Source organism: Pan troglodytes, chromosome 10 (assembly GCF_028858775.2).
Source record: "Pan troglodytes isolate AG18354 chromosome 10, NHGRI_mPanTro3-v2.0_pri, whole genome shotgun sequence".
Lineage (NCBI taxonomy): Eukaryota > Metazoa > Chordata > Mammalia > Primates > Hominidae > Pan > Pan troglodytes.
Window position 1 is genome coordinate 118,188,673 of NC_072408.2, and position 19,822 is coordinate 118,208,494.

The following is a 19,822-nucleotide window of genomic DNA, read 5'->3' on the forward strand; positions in this document are numbered from 1 at the left end:
TACTTGGGAGGCTGAGGCAGAAGAATTGCTTGAACCCTGGAGGTGGAGGTTGCAGTAGCTGAGATTGCACCACTGCACTCCAGCCTGGACGACAGAGCGAGACTCTGTCTCAAAAAAACAAACAAAAAAAAAAAAAACACAAAATTAGCCAGGCATGGTGGCACATGCCTGTAATCCCAGCTACTCGGGAGGCTGAGGCAGGAGAATCACTTGTACCCGGGAGGTGGAGGTTGCACCGAGCCAAGATCACGCCATTGCACTCCAGCCTGGGCCACAGGGCAAGACTCTACCTCAAAAAAAAAAAAAAAAAGGAACTAAAAATAATAAAATAGAAAATCTTTACAACTTTAGGATAAAGATTTCTTAAGACTCAAAGAGCATAAACTAGAAAAAAATAAAAATTGGACTTCAGTAGGTTTGGGGGTTTTTTTTGTTTTGTTTTTTTGAGACAGGATTTTGCCCTGTTGCCCAGGCCGGAGTGCAATCTCAGCTCACTGCAACCTCCACCTCCTGGGTTCAAGCATTTCTCCTGCCTCAGCCTCCCAAGTAGCTGGGACTACAGGTGTGTGCCACCATGCCTGGCTAATTTTTGTGTTTTTAGTAGAGACAGAGTTTTGCCATGTTGGCCATGCTGGTCTCGAACTCCTGACCTCAGGTGATCTGCCGGCCTCACCCTCCCAAAGTGCTGGGGTTATAGGTGTGAGCCACTGCACCCGGCCCATATTGACTTTAAAAAAGATAAAGGTTGTTTTTAAAACCTGTTTAAAAAGAGAGAGAGAGGGAGGGAGGGAGGGACGGAAGGAGGAAGGAAAAGGGAAAGGAAAAGGAAAAGGAAAGGAAAGGAAAGATACCATCAGAGAAACAAAAAGATAAGCCACCAACTAACTGAGAAAAAAAATTTTCTTGATATATATATCTGACAGAATCTGAATGCCAGATCTATATAATGAAGTCTTACAACCCAATAATAAGATAAGCAACCCAATCTAAAGACAGGCAAAAGATGTGTGTGTGTGTGTGTTTGAGACAGGGTTTGGTCCTGTTGCCCAGGCTAGAGTTCAATGGCATGATCTCCGCTCACGACAACCTCTGCCTCCCAGGCTCAAACCATCCTCCCATCTCAGCCTCCCAAATAGCTGGGACTACAGGCGCGTGCCACCATGCCTGGCTAATTTTTTTTTTTTTTTTTTTTTTTTTTTTGTATTTTTGGTAGAGACGGAGTTTCACCATGTTGCCCAGGCTGGTCTCAAACTCCTACACTCAAGCAATCCTCCCACCTCGGCCTCCTGAAGTGCTGGGATTACAGGCATGAGCCACCATGCCTGGCCCAGGCAAAAGATGTTAACAGATATTTTATAAAAAGCTGTAATATGGGCCGGGTGTGGTGGCTCACGCCTGTAATCCCAGCACTTTGGGAGGCCGAGGTGGGTGGATCACAAGGTCAGGAGATTGAGAATATCCTGGCTAACCTGGTGAAAACCCGTCTCTACTAAAAATACAAAAAATTAGCTGGGCATGGTGGCGTGCGCCTGTAGTCCCAGCTACTTGGGAGGCTGAGGCAGGAGAATGGCGTGAACCCGGGAGGCAGAGCTTGCAGTGAGCCAAGATTGCGCCACTGCACTCCAGCCTGGGCGACACAGAGTGAGACTCTGTCTCAGAAAAAAAAAGCTATAATATGATATACTGGCTAATAAGCAATGAAAAGATGCCCAGTGTCATTACACATCAGAGAAATGCAAATTGAAACCAAATGAGCTAATACCATGTTCCAATTAGAAAGGCCAAAATTAAAAAGACTGACAACACCAAGTGCTGGTGAGGATGTGGAACAACTGAACTTCCATACTGCTGATGGGAAGGTAGAATGGTATAGCCACTCTGGAAAACAAATTGGCAATTTCTTGTAAAAATGAACAGAAACTCTGCCAGGCAAGGTGGCTCATGCCTGTAATCCCAGCACTGTGGGAGGCTGAGGTGGGCGGATTCACCTGAGGTCAGGAGTTTGAAACCAGCCTGGTCAACATGGTGAAACCCCATCTCTACTAAAAATACAAAAGTTTGCTGGGCGTGGTGGTGGGCGCCTGTAATCCCAGCTACTTGGGAGGCTGAGGCAGGAGAATCGCTTGAACCTGGGAGGTGGAGGTTGCAGTGAGCCGAGATCGCACCACTGCACTCCAGCCTGGGTGACAGAGCAAGACTCTGTCTCAAAAAAAAAAATAAAAAGGCCGGGTGCAGTAGCTCACGCCTGTAATCCCAGCAGTTTGGGAGGCCAAGACGAGTGGATCGCCTGAGGTCAGGATCAAGACCAGCCTGACCAATACGGCGAAACCCCATCTCTACTAAAAATACAAAAATTAGGCAGGCGTGGTGGCGTGCGCCTGTTGTCCCAGCTACTCGGGAGCCTGAGGCTTGTTTGAACCTGGGAGGCGGAGGTTGCAGTGAGCCAAGATTGCACCACTGCACTCCAGCCTGGGTGACAGAGCAAGAGTCTGTCTCAAAAAAAAAAAAAAAAAAAAAAAAGAACAGAAACTCACCATGTACAACCCAGTAATCCCACTCCAAAGTATTTACCAAAGAGAAATGAAAACATGACCACACAAAGACCTGTATGTGACTATTCATAGCAACTTTATTCAGAAACACCAGAAACTAGCAACAACTCAAATATTCATCCACAGATATATGGAGAAACAAATTGTGGTACATCCATTTGATGGAATAGTGCTTAGCCATGAAAAGAAATAAAGTTTCCATTGACATTAAATAACCAGGAGAGCCAGCCACGATGGCTCATGCCTATAATCCCAGCACTTTGGGAGGCCGAGGCGGGCGGATCACCTGAGGTCAGGAGATTGAGACCAGCCTGGCCAACATGGTGAAACCTCGCCTCTACTAAAAATACAAAAATTAGTTGGGTGTTGTGGCGTGTGCCTGTAGTCCCAGCTACTCGGGAGGCTGAGGCAGGAGAATCGCTTGAACCCAGGAGGTGGAGGTTGCAGTGAGCCAAGATTGTGCCACTGCACTCAAGACTGGGTGACAAAGGGAGACTCTGTCTCAAAACAAAACAAAACAAATAACCAGGAGAGAGAAATCCAAAGAGCAAGAAATATTTGTGGTTGCCCAGGGTTGGTAGGTAAGGAATAACTGCCAACCAGCATGATGTTTCCATTCGCGGGGATGAAAAAGTTCTGGAACTAGATAGTGATGATGGTTGCCCAACAAAGTGAATGTACTTAATAACATTGAATTGTACAGCTTAGCAGTTTAGAATGGTTAAAATCAGAGGTGCGGGGTGTGTGTGTGTGTGTATGTGTGTGTGTGTGTTTGTCAGACACAAAACCAGATCCAGGATAAAATGGTAAGTTTTATGTTACCTGTACTTTTCCACAATTAAAAAAAGGAAAGAGGCTGGGCACAGTGGCTCACATCTATAATCCCAGCACTTTGGGAGCCCAAGGCAGGAGGATTGTTTGAGCTCAGGAGTTCAAGACCAGCCTGGGCAACATAGGGAGACCCCCATCTCTACAAATAATAAAAATATTAGCCAGGCTTGGTGGCACATACCTGTGGTTCCAGGTACTGAGGGGCTGAGGTGGGAAGATCGCCTGATCCTGGGAGGTTGAGGCTGCAGTGAGCTGTGATCACGCCACTGCACTCTAGCCTGGGTGGCAGAACGAGATCCTGTCTCAAAAAAAAAGAAGAGGCTGGGTGCGGTGGCTCACGCCTGTAATCCCAGCACTTTGGGAGGCAGAGGCAAGCAGATCACCTGAGGTCGGGAGTTTGAGACCAGCCTGACTAACATGGAGAAACCCCATCTCTACTAAAAATACAAAATTAGCTGGGCGTGGTGGCGCATGCCTGTAATCCCAGCTACTCGGGAAGCTGAGACAGGAGAATGGCTTGAACCCAGGAGGCGGAGGTTGCAGTAAGCCAAGATTGTGCCATTGCACTCCAGCCTGGGCAACAAGAGCGAAACTCCATTTCAAAAAAAAAAAAAGAAGAAGAAGAAAGACATGCGACAACCTGGATGCCTCTCAAACATTGAGATTCTGAGCAAAAGATGCTGGCTGGGTCCAAGTGAAAGATGATGGTGGCTTGGAAAAGGGAACAGCGTTGAAAAACTGTACAAGATGGTCACAGGTTAGAAGTGGGAGGTGAAGGGATGGGAGGAATCGATGCAGTGGCTAGGTTCCTGGTCTGGACATCTCAGCAACTTGAGCAGGGGGACAGGACCAGGACTCAGAGAAAAGAGTATAAGTTTGGTTTTAAATATGCGGAGAGACTCATTACATGTGAAACAGCCAAAATCACCTCTTCTAGGAAGGCCTCCTTGACTACCTGCTCTATGGCCACCCCCATCATTGCCAACCCTTGCTGATTTCATTTTCTCCACAGCTCTCATCACCGCCTGAGAAGTTTCTTGTCTGTTTATCTGTTTGGTGTCCATAAACACAGGAATCTTTATCTTCTTGCCCACCACCAGATCTCCAACACCTGTCTCCATACCTAGCACACAGTAGGTGCTCAGTAAATGCTTGTGGGATGAATGGAGCGCCACCTCTGGGATGTAATCTCCATGAAAACTGAGGCTTTTGTTTTAGCACTGCCATGTTCCCAGCATGTGGCACACACCAGATCTTCGCTAAGTGCTTGTTAGACGAAGAGAGTACCCACAAAAAGACAGTCCCACCTTCTCATGTGAAGGCAGGCTCCCAGGCCAGCCCTGGCTATGGATGTTCTAGCAGGGTAGGGTTTCCCGCTGAGCTTCCCACACCCTGTCCCCTTCCCCAAGGCCTCTTATCCACTTCCACCATGCTGTCAGCAAACTCAGATCCCATACTTTGTGTGTGCCTCACATTTCACAGGTCTGCCCTGGCTCAATGCGTTGTTGGTCACAGTCGGAGAGAAGGTCCCTGAGCCTTTGACCCACGGCATGGGGAAATGAATGCCTCGTCAGGTCAGGGACTCTTGGTTGTGTGATCCTGGGGAAGCCCCTCCCTGCTCTGGGCTTCACTCTTTTCAGGGAGACAGGGCTTGTGGACCTTGGAGAATAGATGTGTGGTGCCCCCAGGAAGACACACACACACACACACACACACACACACACACACACACACACTCTTCCATGGAAGGCATATTGCCCATTAGAATAGATGTGTGGTGCCCCCAGAAAGACACACACACACACATACACACACACACACACACACACAAACACACTCTTCCATGGAAGGCATATTGCCCATTCCCTCTGCCTGGGCAATCAGAATGGTCTGTGCCCCTGGCTATGATGAGGGGTTCAAGGATAGACATGTGACCCATGCCTGGCCAGCCAGGCTCAGACCTGAGACCCTGTTAAGTGGGAGGAGCAACACCTGCCCCGATGGGACAGAGCCTGCCTGATAGTGAAGCCAGTGCAGAGGGAAGATGTGGAGGGAGAAGGCTACCAGGCAGCATCAGTGGAGCCCCTGGATTCCGGGCCAGCACTAATGCTGGCATCATTCCCAGGGCAGGAAGGGCAAGGTGGAGTATCCCCAAGTCTAGACGTTCACCAGGAAAGGAAAATGCCAGGCATATGGACATATGGGCCTTGATGTGGGTGAAATTCCAGGGGGCCTGCGAATCTTGGTTCTCAGAGCCCCTCATGCTGGAGTCAAAGGTTGACCTGGGTGAAGGAGGCAGACATCAGAAAGCATGAGCATGGCTTTTTTTTTTTTTTGGTCGGGGGTTGCGGGGGGTTCCTTTTATTCATTATTTTAATTGAGGGAAAATTCACAAAACAAAAAGTTAACCATTTTAAAGTGAATAATTTAGGGCCAGGCATGGTGGCTCACGCCTGTAATCCTAACACTTTGGGAGCCCAAGGCGGGAAGATCACTTTGAGCCTGGGAGCTAGAGACCAGCCTGGGCAATACAATGAGATCCCATCTCTCCAAAATTTTTTTTAATTAGGGTCTCATTGAATATGGCCACTGCTTTTAGGGTTCCTATGTCTCTCTTCACAATCTGAGCCAGGCCTGCATGCCAGCAACCGTTTTCTAAGGGAACTGCATTTAGTGTTGATCTTGGTTCCACCAACTCTTGTGTGGGTATTGTCCAGCACAAAAAGGTAAAGTTAATTGTCAATGATTGGGGAAAGTGAACCACTCCAAGCTACGTCACCTTTACGGCTACTGAACGATTGATTGGTGATGCCATAAAGAATCAAGTTGCAATGAACCCCAACAACACAGTTTTTGATGGCCAACATCTTATTGGATGCAGATTTGATCATACTGTTGTCTGGTCTGATAAGAAGCACTGGCCCTTCATGGTGGTGAGTGATGCTGGCAGACCCAAGGTCCAAGGAGAGAACAAGGGAAAAACAAAAAGCTTCAGGCCAGGTGTGGTGGCTCACACCTGTAATCACAGCACTTTGAGAGGCTGAGGCAGGTGGATTGCTTGAGCCCAGGAGTTCGAGACCAGCCTGGGCAACATGGTGAAACCCTGTCTGTACTAAAAATACAAAAATTAGCCAGGTGTGGTGGCGTGTACCTCTAGTCCCAGCTACTCAGGAGGCTGAGGCGGGAAGATTGCTTGAACCCAGGAGGTCAAGGCTGCAGTGAGCCATGATCACGCTACTGCACTCCAACCTGGGCAACAGAACGAGACCCTGTCTCAAAACAAAAAACTTCTATCCAGAGATGTCCCCTATGGTTGTGACAAAGATGAAGGAAATTGCAGAAGCCTACCTTGGGAAGACTGTTACCAATGCTGTGCTCACAGTGCCAGCCTACTTTAATGACTCAGCATCAGGCTACCAAAAAGATGCTAGAACTATTGCTGGTCTCAATGGACTTAGAATTAGCAACGAGCCAACTACTGCTGCTATTGCTTATGGCTTAAACCAAAAGGTTGGAACTGAAAGAAATGTGTTGATCTTTGACCTGGGAGGTAGCACTTTTTAAAATTTTATTTATTTATTTTATTTTATTTTTTGAGACAAGGTCTCATTCTGTCACACAGGCTGGAGTGCAGCGGCATGATCTTGGCTTACTACAACATTGCTCTCCTGAGCTCAAGCAATCCTCCCACCTCAGCCTCCCAAATAGCTGGGATTACAGTTGTTTGCCACCATGCCCAGCTGATTTTTGTTTATTTTTTGTAGAGATGAGGTCTCACTATGTTGCCCAGGCTGGTCTCAACCTCCTGGTATCAAGAGAGCCTCCCACCTTGGCCTCCTAAGTAGCAGGACTATAGGCGTGTGGGATGTGGCACTTTTGATGTGTCAGTCCTCACTATTGAGGATGAAATTTTTGAAGTCAAATCTACAGCTGGAGAAGGTGGAGAAGACTTTGCAACCAAATGGACAGCCGTTGCATTGCTGAGCTCAAGTGCAAGCATAAGAAGGACCTCAGTGAGAACAGGAGAGCTGGCCGGGCATGGTGGCTCATACCTACAATCCCAGTACTTCGGGAGGCCAAGGTGGTTGGATCATTGAGGTCAGGAGTTCAAGACCAGCCTGGCCAAAATGGTGAAACCCCATCTCTACTAAAAATACAAAAGTTAGCCGGGTATGGCTGGGCACGGTGGCTTATGCCTGTAATCCCAGCACGTTGGGAGGCTGAGGCGGGTGGATCACGAAGTCAGGAGATTGAGACCATCCTGGCTAACATGGTGAAACCCCAACTCTACTAAAAATACAAAAAATTAGCCGGGCATGGTGGCACGTTCCTGTAGTCCCAGCTAGTTGGGAAGCTGAGGCAGAAGAATCGCTTGAACCCGGGAAGCGGAGGTGGCAGTGAGCCGAGATCGCACCATTGCACTCCAGCCTGGACGACAGAACGAGACTCCATCTCAAAAAAAAAAAAAAAAAAAAAAAATTAGCTGGGTGTGGTGGCAGGCACCTGAAATCCCAGCTACTTGGGAGGCTGAGGTAAGAGAATCATTTGAACCCAGGAGGCGGAGGTTGCAGTGAGCCAAGATCGCATCATTGCACTCCAGCATGGGTGACAGGAGCAAGACTCTGTCTCAAAAAATAATTTTTTTTTTTTCAAAAATTAGCCAGGCGTACTGGTGGGCGCCTGTAATCCCAGCTATTCAGGAGGCTGAGGCATGAAAATTGCTTGAACCCGGGAGGCAGAGATTGCAGTGAGCAGAGATTGGGCCACTGCACTCCAGCCTGGGTGACAGAGGGAGACTCCGTCTCAAAAAAAAAAAAAGAGAAGAAAAAGAAAGAGCTGCCCGCACGCCTTCATGCGGCTTGTGAACATGCAAAACATACTCTCTCTTCCAACACCCAGGCCAGTATTGAGATTGATTCTCTCTAGGCAGGAATTGACATCTATACCTCCATTACCATGCCCGATTTGAAGAATTGAATGCTGACCTGTTCCATAGCATCCTGGACCCCGTAGAAGAAGCCCTTTGAGACACCAAACTAGACAAGTCACAGATTCATGACATCACCCTGGTTGCTGGTTTGGCTTCTAACTGCAAGATTCAGAGCTTGCCCAAGACTTCTTCAATAGAAAAGAACTGAAGGCTGGGCATGGTGGCTCATGCCTGTAATCCCAACAGTTTGGGAGGCTGAGGCAGGAGGATCACTTGAGCCCAGGAGGTTGACACTGCAGTGGGCCATGACTGTGCCACTGCACTCCAGCGTGGGCAACAGTAGGAGACCCTGTCTCAAAAAAACAAACAAAACTGCATAGGAGCATTGACCCTGATGAAGCTGTTTCTTACGATCCAGCTACCCAGGCAGCCATCTGATCTGGAGACAAACAGATCAGAAAATCAGAAAATGTTCAAGACTCATTGCTCCTGGATGTCACTCCTCTTTCCCTTCCATTGAAACTGCTGGCAGAGTCACAACAGTCCTTGTTAAGCATAATACTACCACTCCTACCTAGCAGACACAGACCTTCACTACCTGCTCTGGCAACCAGCCTGCTGTGCTTACTCAGGTTTATGAAGGCGAGCGTGCCGTGAGCAAGGATAACAGCCTGCTTGGCAAGTTTGAACTCACGGGCATACTTCCTGTGACAGTGCTCCTCACACTGAAGTCACTTGACACTGATGCTAGTGACATCCTCAGTGTCTCTGCTGTGGACAAAAGTATAGGAAGCTGGGTGTGGTGGCTCACGCCTGTAATCCTAGCATGTTGGGAGGCCAAAGCAAGTGGATTGCTTGAGCCCAGGAGTTTGAGACCATCCTGAGCAACAATGGTGAAACCCCATTTCTACAAAACAATACAAAAAAATTAGCCAGGTGTGATAGGGTGAACCTGTAGTCTCAGCTACTTGGGGGTGCTGAGGCAGAAGGATCAGTTGAGCCCAGGAAGTCAAAGCTGCAATGAGCCGAGTTTGTGCCACTACACTCTAGCCTGGGCAAGAGAGCAATGTCTCAAAAAAATAAAAAATAGTACAGGAAAACAGAACAAGATTACTATCACTAATGAATGACAAGGGCCGTTTGAGCAAGAAGGACATTGAGCGTATGGTCCAGGAAGATGAGCAGTACAAAGCTGAAGATGAGAAGCAGAGGGTCAAGAATTCATTTGAATCCAATGCATTCAACAGGAAAGTCACCGCTGAAGATGAGAAAATTCAAGGCAAGATTAATGGTGAGGACAAACAGAAAATTCTTGACAAGTGTAATGAAATTATCAACTGGCTCCATAAGAATCAGATGACAGAGAAGGAAGAAATTGATCATCAGCAGAAAGAGCTGGAGAAAGGCTGTAACCCCATCATTACCAAGCTGCACCCAAGTGCAGGAGGACCGCCAGGAGGCTCACCTGGGGGAGTCCCTGGTCATGGAGCCCCTCCCTCTACTTCCCTACTTCCTCAGGGATTCAGCCATAGAAAAGAATGAAGGACTGCTACAAGCCACAATGGGATGAGCCTCAAAACCACGATGCTAAGAGACAAAGCCAGTCACAAAGAAACACGTAGTGTCCCTACTTCCTCAGGGACAACCATTTAAGAGGTTGATTAGGTCGGGCATGGTGGCTTACCCCTGTAATCCCAGCACTTTAGGAGGCCAAGGTGAGCAGATCACGAGGTCAGGAGATCGAGAACATCCTGGCTAACACAGTGAAACCCCGTCTCTACTAAAAATACAAAAAATTAGCCGGGCGTGCTGGTGGGTGCCTGTAATCCCAGCTACTCGGGAGGCTGAGGCAGGAGAACGGCATGAACCCAGGAGGCGGAGCCTGCAGTGAGCCAAGATGGCACCATTGCACTCCAGCCTGGGCGACAGAGCGAGACTCCATCTCAAAAAAAAAAAAAAAAAAAAAGAGGTTGATTAAGCCAACCTCAATATAAAGATCACATGATTCCACATAGTCAAAACATTGAAGAACCCAAATTTGTAACAAATTCTGTGGCAGTTTTAATGCTGAGCTGCTAGGGGCCAGGTGTAGTAGCTCATGGCTGTAATCCCAGCACTTTGGGAGGTTGAGGCAGGTGAATCACTTGAGGTCAGGAGTTCAAGATCAGCCTGGCCAACGTGGTGAAACCCTGTCTCTACTAAAAATACAAAAATCAGCTGGGCATGGTGGTGCACACTTGTAATCCTGGCTACTCGGGAGGCTGAGGCAGGAGAATCGCTTGAACCCGGGAGGCGGAGGTTGCAGTGAGCAGAGATTGCGCCACTGCACTCCAGCCTGGGTGACAGAGTGGGACTCTATCTCAATAAATAAATAAATAAATAAATAAATAAATAAATAAATAAATGAAGTCGAGTTGCTAGAGTAAATTACTGGACATTCTCAATGCTTATATGGAACATGTGGAGTAACATTGTAGTTTATAAGCACTGTATTCTAAGTGGAAAATGCAATGTCTTAAATAAAACTATTTAAAATTGGCACCTCCCAAAAAAATAGCCAATCTGGGTGGCAGGCACCTGTATTCCAAGCTGCTCAGGAGGCTGTGGTGGGAGAATGATTGCTTGAGCCCAGGAGGTTGAGGTTGCAGTGAGCCATGATTGCTCCACTGCACTCCAGCCTGGGTGATGGAGCGAGACCCCATCTTGAAATAAATACATAAATAAAGTGGACAATTCAGCAGCATTTAGTACACTCACAACATTATAAAGGTACCACCTCTATCAAGTTCCAAAACTTTTATTTTTCCTTTTTACTTTGATAATTGGAAGCATTGATCATTCCAAAACATTTTTATCACCCCAAAAGGAAAAACCCTGTATCCATTAAGCAGTCACTCCCCATTGCCCCTCCCCCCAGCCCCTGGCAACCAGCCATCTGCTCTCTGTCTCTATGGGTTTCCCTATTCCGGACATTTCATATGAATGGAATCAACACTATGTGTTTCTTTGTGACTGGCTTTGTCTCTTAGCATCGTGGTTTTGAGGCTCATCCCATCATGGCATATATCAGTCCTTCTTCTTTTCTATGGCTGAATCATGTTCCCTTGTATGGATACCTGACTTTTTTTTTTTTTGAGACAAGATCTCATTTTGTTCCCCAGGTTGGAGTGCAGTGGCACAATCATGGCACACTGCAGCCTCAACCTCCTGGACTCAAGCAATCCTCCCACCTCCGCTTCCTGAGTAGCTGGGACTACAGGTGCATGCCACCACTCCAGGCAATTTTTTTGTTTGTATTTTTTGTAGAGACAGGGTCTCACTATGTTGCCCAGGCTGGTCTTGAACTAAACTACTGACCTCAAGTGATCCACCCACCTTGGCCTCTCAAAGTGCTGGAATTACAGGTGTGAGCCACTGCAACTGGCCAGATATGCCACCTTTGGTTTATCCATCCATCCATCCACTGAGGACCACAGGGTGTCTCCGTTTGGGCTACTGTGAACACCCAGGCATCTTTGTGGCTGGGAACAGGAGAGGTGTGGAGAGCAGACAGTGAGTCAGAAGAACTAAAAAGGGGAATTTGGGAACTAGAACTGGGCTTTGGCCACCGAGATCAAGTCCTGATTTTACCTCCAAACCATATCTTGAATCCATCACTTCTCCATCTCTGCCACCACTTCCCCATCCCAGGCCACCACTATCTCTCCCCAGGTTGGTTACTGCCGCCTCCCTTCTGGCCTCCCTTCTGCCACTCCCAACTCCCTCATCCCCAGGGTTCATTCTCCACTGAGCAGCCGAGGGATCCTCTTAGAACTTTCATGAAATCAAGTCATGGCACCCTCTTGCTCAAAGCCTTTCCATGGCTCCCTATGGCCTTGGGAGCAAGTCCAGACTCCATCCCATGGGTGACAAGGCCCTCCTTATCCTGGCTGCTGGCTACCCCTCAAGCCTCTTCACACATGGTTTACTCTCCTCACGCTTCGCTGCAGCTGCCTGGCCTCCCTCTCTTCCCATAGTGCGCCAGGCTCCAGGCCCTTGCATGTGCTGGTCCCCTTCCCAGGAGGCTTCCTCCCTCACTCAGCCACCCCTCATCCTTTAAGTGTTCACTCAGCCATTGCCTCTTCCAGGAAGGTCTGTGACCCCAACCCTTCCCCTCCGGCTAACTCAGAGGCCTTCGCTTCTTCCCATTAGCCATTCTTTCAACCAGTATTTACTGGGCACTGCTTTGTCCCAGGCACCAGGGATAGAAGTTAAAAAGACAGGCAATGGCCAGGCACAGTGGCTCACACCTATAATCCCAGCACTTTGGGAGGCCAAAGCAGGCGGATCATTTGAGGTCAGAAGTTTGAGACCAGCCTGGCCAACATGGCGAAACCCCATCTCTACTAAAAATATAAAGGTAGCCGGGCATGGTGGTGCTTGCCTGTAATTCCGGGGTTCTCAGGAGGCTGAGGTGGAAGAATCACTTGAACCTAGGAGGCAAAGGTTGCAGTGAGCTGAGATCATGACACTCCACACCAGCCTGGGTGACAGAACAAGACTCTATCAAAAAAATTAATTAACAATTAATTAAATGGTTAGTTTTGCAGGGCATGGTGGCTCACACCTGTACACTGGGCTTTTTTTTTTTTTTTTTTTTTTGGAGTCCCACTATTCAGAGGCTGAGGTAGGAGGATCACTTGAGCCTGGGAGGCCGAGGCTACAGTGAGCCATGATCCTGCCACCACCACACTCCAGCCTAGGTGACAGAGCAAGACTCTGTCTCTAAATAAATAAAAATAAAATGGTTAGTTTTGCTGGGCGCAGTGGCTCACACCTGTAGTCCCAGCCTCTTGGGAGGCTAAGGCAGAAGAATCACTTGAGCCCAGGAGTTCAAGACAATCCTGGGCAACATAGCAAGATTCCATCTCTATGTAAAAAAAAAAAAAAAAAAAAAAAAAAAAGTTTTATGTTATAGGAACTTCACCTCATTTAACTTATTATTTTTTTAAAGACAGACAAGACAAGTGCCCCTGCCCTTCCTGATCAGAGGGGAAAATAAGTAAATAACATTCGTACAGTCCATGAATTGAAGTTAAGAGCCCAGGAGAAAAATAAGCAGGGCAAGAGAATATGAATTGTTCATGAGGATGGGTTGTGGGGCTTGTCATTTTACTATGAGGGGACCGAGGAAGGCCTCCTTGAGAAGGCAGCCTTTGAGCAAAGACCTGAAGGAAATAAGGGCACAAACCATGCAGATGGCCAGGGAACAGCGTTGTTGGCAGAGGGAACAGCACATGCAGAGGCCCGCAGGCAGGAGGCCATGTGGCTGCAGCAGAGAGGAGGGGAGAGGAGAGATGACATCATGGAGGCCTGTGGGCTTTTCTCAGGAGGTTGGGAAGATGTGGCAGAACCCACAAAGGAAATGAGAAGATACAGCCAGTGACATAGGAGAAAAACCAGGAGAAGCCAATTGCAGGTCACGTATCTGGGCTTGATAACTATGGATGTACCCTTGGCGGACCTCTCCCCACATTGGAAGGCAGGTCCAGGAAGGCAGGGGGTTTGGTCTGCCTTGTTCACCGCTGTGTCTCAGCACCTGGCAGTGCCCAGGACATAGCAGGTGCTTGGTGACCAGGATATGAGTCAGTGGCTGAGCTGGTGTCCCCTGGCCCTGCTGTTTGGCATCCAGATCTCAGTCTCTGGACCCTTTCCAGTGATGCCCCTCTTCACCTAGCCACCAGCAGGGGCAGATGGTGGTCCAGGTGGGATCTGAGGCAGAGCTTCCTTCCACCATGGCCACCCCACCCAAGAAGTGGGCTGAGCCAGCCACCCACAAGAGGGAACTGAAATCATCCTCCACCACAAACACGCTGGCCTGGCTCCACACTGGGCAGGACATGGAGGAAGGGGGAGTGATAGTGAGGGCCAGAGTCCCTCCACTTCAAGGGTCCCCTTCCCCTGGTATATACATGGGAAAAAGGAGACACCAGCCAAGGGCTGGGTTGCTGTGTGTGAGTGAATTTTGCTGAAGTCCCAAAGACCTGGAAGGTCATGCCGGCTCATCCCCTGCCTCAAGTGCAGGGGTTTTTGTTGTTATTGTTGTTGTTGTTTTAATTTTTTTTTATTTTTTTATTTTTTTGAGACAGAGTCTCACTCTGTCACCAAGCTGAAGTGCCGTGGCACGATCTCAGCTCACTGCAACCTCTTCCTCCCGGGTTGAAGTGATTCTCATGCCTCAGCCTCCCAAGTAGCTGGGATTACAGGTGTGCACCACATTGCCTGCCTAATTTTTTTTGTATTTTTAGTAGAGACAAGGTTTCGCCATATTGCCCAAGTTGGTCTCAAACTCCTGAGCTCAGGCAATCTGCCCACCTCGGCCTCCCAAACTGCTGGGATTACAGGTGTGAGCCACCACACCTGGCAAGTGCAGGATTTATGAGTCCTGCTTTAAAAGGTGGCACATGAGACATGGTGGCTCTCACCTGTAATCCCAGCAGTTTGGGAGGCTGAGGTGGGAGGAATGCTTCAGGCCAGGAATTCAAGACTAGCCAGGGCAATATAGCAAGACTCCCTCTCTACAAAAAATAAAAATAAAAATTAGCTGGCCGTGGTGGCATTCACCTGTACTCCCAGTTACTTGGGGGACTGAGGCAGGAAGATCACTCAAGCCTGGAAGGTCGAGGCTGCGGTGAGTGATCACGCCACTGCATTCCAGGCTGGGCGACAGAGCAAGACCCTGCCTCAAACAAACAAACAAAAAAAGCTGGCATTGCCAACTTCTCCCTTTATCCTTTTGTCCCTCCTTTAAGGGGGCCTCTCATTTCCCCCCAGACCCCTGCCACAGACGCCCAAATTCCTGGACATTTTCTCCCAAGGGGCAATTTCAATTTCTAAATTTCACCTGCTCAAAGCAACGAAGAGGTATTGCCTGGGGCTGGGGCTGTGTTCATTTGACATGGTGCCTCACTGTGAATCCTCAACCCAAAGCTCCGAGATGGTGAGTGAGGCACCAGTGTTCTCACAGGAAGAGGCAGAGCGGGTGCTAGCCTACTGGTCACCAAAGCTGGTGTTCCTTTTTTTTTTTTTTTTTTTGAGACAGAATTTTGCTCTTGTTGCCTAGGCTGGAGTGCAATGGCGCGATCTTGGCAAGAAATTCTCCCGCCTCAGCCTCCCGAGTAGCTGGGACTACAGGCATGCGCCACTATGCCCACAAAGCCGGTATTCCTAACCACCTAGCACTCTCCACTTCAAATCCAAAAAATCCTATCCAAGTACTGCTTTAGCAAAACCCACAACCAACCAACTCCCGCCCAGAAACCCAGAATGGCTGCCTTCTGTAGATAGATTCCGTGGGATTTATTTTCCTTCTGGCTCTTCAGGGTCAGGAGCTGAAGGGAGGTGAGGCTGGCAGGCATGGTTCCTGAGTCGCATCCAGGATTGCGGAAGAGCAGAGGAGGTCTTTCATTTGCCGGTGAAGCCCCAGACTCATAAAGCAACTTGTGCTAGGCGTGGTGGTCCGCACCTGCAGTCCCATCTACTCGGGAGGCTGAGGCGGGAGGATCGCTTGAGGCCAGGAGTTCAAGGCTGTAGTGCGCTATGATCGTGCCTGTGAATAGCCACTGCACTGCAGCCTGGGCAACACAGCGAGACTGTCTCTTAAAAAAAAATTTTTTTTTTTTTTTGAGGCGGAGTCTCACTCTTTCGCCCAGGCTGGAGTGCAGTGGCGCGATCTCGGCTCACTGCAAACTCCGCCTCCCTGGTTCACGCCATTCTCCTGCCTGAGCCTCCTGAGTAGCCGGGACTACAGGCGCCCGCCACCACGCCTGGCTAATTTTTTGTATTTTTAGTAGAGACGGGGTTTCACCGTGTTAGCCAAGATGGTCTCGATCTGCTGACCTCGTGATCCACCCGCCTCGGGCCCCCAAAGTGCTGGGATTACAGGCGTGAGCCACCGCGCCCAGCCAAAATTTTTAAAAATAGTAAAAAGCAACTTGTAACCATGCATTAGGCTGGAAATTAATGGGTTTAATATGCATGAGTGGGTTCTAATCCCCACTCTGCCATTTACAAACTGTGTGTCCTTCAGCAAGTCACTTTACCTCTCTGTGCCTTGGCCTCCTCATCTGTAAAACAGGGGAAACAGACTGGGCGCGGTGACTCACGCCTGTAATCCCAGCACTTTGGGAGGCTGAAGGGGGTGGATCACCTGAGGTCAGGAGTTCAAGACCAGCCTGGCCAACATGGCAAAATCCTGTCTCTACTAAAAATACAAAAAATAGCTGGCGTGGTGGTGTGCCTGTAATCCCAGCTACTCGGGAGGCTGAGGCAGGAGAATGGCTTGAACCCAGGAGGCAGAGTTTGCAGCAAGCTGAGATTGTGCCACTGTACTCCAGCCTGGGCGACAGAGCAAGTCTCCAGCTCAGAAACATAAAATAAAATAAAAATAATAGCTAATGTTTACCGAGCACTTGAGGGTTTCGCTTCTTACCATGACACTGATAATTAGGAAAGACTTTACTATCTCTATTTTAAACATAAAGAAACCAAACAGAGAGGTGACGCGGCTTGCCTGAGGTCACACAGCGAGCAAGTAAACCCCAGCTTAGAATCTGAGTAGCTGTGCAACCTTGGGCAAGTCACTTCACCTCTGTGAGCCTCAGTTTCCTCATCTGGAAAATGGAGATGATAAGGGTTGTTAGAAGAATTCAGTGAGCTTCATGGCCCATGAACTTGTCACTCTGTATTTAAGGGTATTTAACTTGTCACTTTGTATTTAAGGATTCACTTTCCAACTGCCTGTCTACCATGAGAACAAACACCATGTCTGCTGTGTTCCCTACTGTATCCCCAGTGCCTGGAGAAGTCCTAGCACATAGTAGGGGCTCAACAAATCTCAAGTTGAGGGGCAGTGTATTCTCTTGACCTTATGGGGCCCTAACTCCTCTCAGCCTTCCTCTGCTGCCTGGTGCTGCAAACTTCCAACCCCAGGGCCATTCCAGTCGATCCAATAGATGCAAACAGGACCATCCCAGTCTCCTGTTTCAGGTATGAGGAGCCCACAAAGCACATTTGGGTGTTATGATTGCTAGGAGGACCCAGTGCTGTTCTCTGGCCATTGCCAAGTGGCTAAAAGCTGCACACAAACAGGCTTCAGCCAAAAAGAAATGACTGACGTACAGAGCTGAGAAGTCCAAGAGTGACTGCTTTCAGGTATGGCTGGATCTAGGTGCACAGACATTGTCATCAAGATGGTTTTTCTCTGTCTCTGGGCTTTGCTCTACTATGAGTGTGTTCACTCCCAGGCAAGACAGCCCTCAGAAATTCCAAGCTCATGTCCTCTGGAGTGCAGTGACACGATTTCGGCTCACTGCAACCTCTGTCTCCCAGGTTCAAGCGATTCTGCTGACTCAGCCTCCCGAGTAGCTGGGATTACAGGCGTGCCACCACGCCCAGCTAATTTTTGTACTTTTTAGTAGAAATGGGGTTTCACCATGTTGGCCAGGCTGGTCTCGAACTCCTGACCTCAAGTGATCCGCCTGCCTTGACCTCCCAAAGTGCTAAGATTACAGGCATTGAGCCACCGTGCCCAGCCCAAATGAGGTATTTTCTTATCCGACTGTGCTGTTAAAGACTGGAATTGAGGCTCATTGGCCCTGCCCACCCTTGAACCAGTCACTGGGGCATGGGAGGGAGGGTTAGCCCCAGAGAACATCTTGAACTCCGACTGGATGGAAAATCAGGTGCTTCTACCAGCACAAGGGGAAGTCAGGCAGCCACAGCCCATGTCCACTTCGACTTCGGCCTCACGGTGAGTGGCTTCCAGCAGGGAAACGCAGGGTCAGCTGTGCTCCCCACCCTCCAGCCCCACCCTCCGCTTTCTACTTCTGCTTCTAACAGTGTTGCCAAATACTCCCCTCTCTCCTCTCCTCCTTTCTATGGCCCTGTGGCCCCAGTTGCCTCAGAGACATGAAGTGACTTCCCCCAAGGTCACACAGCAGGTCTATGTGGCAGAGCCCTGAGGCGCACCCAGGCAGCTGGCCCCAGTGTCCTGCTCTTGACCCAAGAATAAACTCAAGCCCACCCCTGTCTGAGTTCTGAAAGGAAGTGACTCAGGTGCCTGAGGCTCTGAAGATAATCCCTTTCCATCTGGGTGACTGATGGTCTGGTCTGATAGGCCTGAGAACCCCACAGAGGGCAGAGGAAAGTGCAGCTCCTTGCACCTTGCACCCTGCTTGCTGGCTTGGGGCACTCTCCTGGCTCGGGGCCCTTCCGGCCATGACCTCAACTCCTGCCTCCCCCTCTGGCACCCTCTTTTCATATATGTGTGTGTGTGTGTGTGTATATATATATATATATATATATAGAGAGAGAGAGAGAGAGAGAGAGAGAGAGAGAGAGAGAGAGAGAGAGAGATGGGGGTTTCATCATGTCGCCCAGGCTAGTCTCAAACTCGTGAGTTCAAGCGATCTGCCCGCCTTGGCCTCCCAATGTGCTGGGACTACAGACGTGAGCCACCACACCCAGTGCCCTCTGACACCTTCTGCCCCTCTCTGAGCATCTTGACATCTTACACCCCAGAGAGGCCCTGCTTGCTGCCTCCTCCAGTGCAGAGGGCACAGGTGGACAAGCTCCAGGGGCGGGCACCCCCATGCCTTTCTGCAGCCTCAGGCCCTGCCCAAGTCCCCTTGGGCTGGCAAGGGGCTCAGGAGGCCTCAAGTTGGTGATCTAGAACCAGGAAGCCACCCTGGCCGATTTGCAGGCGAGAAGTGGCCCGTACATATGTCACCTCCTCTGTGGGAGCAGCCCCAGCCTCTGCCAGGTTCTGGGGGTGTGGTGGGAGAAGAACTTCCCAGCCTCTGCCGCACATCTGCATGTTGGGGTCAAGATCACCTGGGCAACAGGATGGGAGATGGAGGATGGGGGTGGGGTGGGGGGATAGGGCTGAAGGAATAGAGAGGGCAGGGTGCATCCTAACACCTTTTTCCACATTAAAAAATTTAAGGTGAAAGTCACATAACAAAATGAAGTAATTAATTTTAGTTAATGAATTAACTAAATTTATTCATTTACTTAGAGACAGAATCTTGCTGTGTCACCCAGGCTGGAGTGCAGGGGCAGGATCACCGCTCACTGCAGCCTCAAACTCCTGGACTCAAGTGATCCTCCCACCACAGCGCCTCCTGAGTAGCTGAGACTACAGGCGCATTCTACCTTGCCCGAATATTATTATTATTATTATTATTATTATTATTATTTTATTATTTTGTAGAGATATGAGTCTCACTATGTTGCTTAGGCTGGTCTCTTAACTCCAGGGCTCAAGCAGTCCTCCCACCTTGGCGTCCCCAAATGCTGGAATTACAGGTTTGAGCTACCGCACCCGGCCTCATGAAGTAACTAAATTTAGTACATTCACAATGTTGTGCCACCATCACTTATCTCAGTCTAGATCCAGAACGTTTCATCACCCCTAAAGGAAACCCCATACTCATTAGAAGTTACTTCCTATTCCCGCTGCCCATAGCCC

General features: G+C 49.0%; 1 pseudogene; it reads left to right on the plus strand.

The window, feature by feature from the left end:
• Positions 1 to 7,344: 7,344 nt before the first annotated feature.
• LOC104001717 (heat shock cognate 71 kDa protein-like) lies at positions 7,345 to 10,243 on the plus strand (annotated as a pseudogene).
• Positions 10,244 to 19,822: the final 9,579 nt, after the last annotated feature.